We start from the raw sequence: 332 nt of genomic DNA on the forward strand, positions 1-332 counted from the left end.
CCCCCCCTTCTCTGCAGCGCTCTTGTTTGAAAAACAGCCAGTAACAAATCTTTCCCATAAAACGGCATAGAGATTTTGGATCTCTTGCTCTCAGAAGAAGATATATCGTTCTGTTTGAGTATGTAGCACTTACAGGAACATCACGTTTGCATGAAGCCTTTGGAAAGGATTATAATTTTGTTATTGTTGTTAAAATGACCTACTGACTGAACCTTTCATTTTAGAAATATATAATGCTGGTAAAAGGTAACTGCTGATTTGACAGCACCACATTTTTCCAAGGGAGCAGAGTGAGAAATCTCAGGCTATGGTCCATATACACAAAAATGCAC

This window comes from Pygoscelis adeliae, unplaced genomic scaffold, assembly GCF_000699105.1.
Source record: "Pygoscelis adeliae isolate BGI_AS28 unplaced genomic scaffold, ASM69910v1 Scaffold207, whole genome shotgun sequence".
Lineage (NCBI taxonomy): Eukaryota > Metazoa > Chordata > Aves > Sphenisciformes > Spheniscidae > Pygoscelis > Pygoscelis adeliae.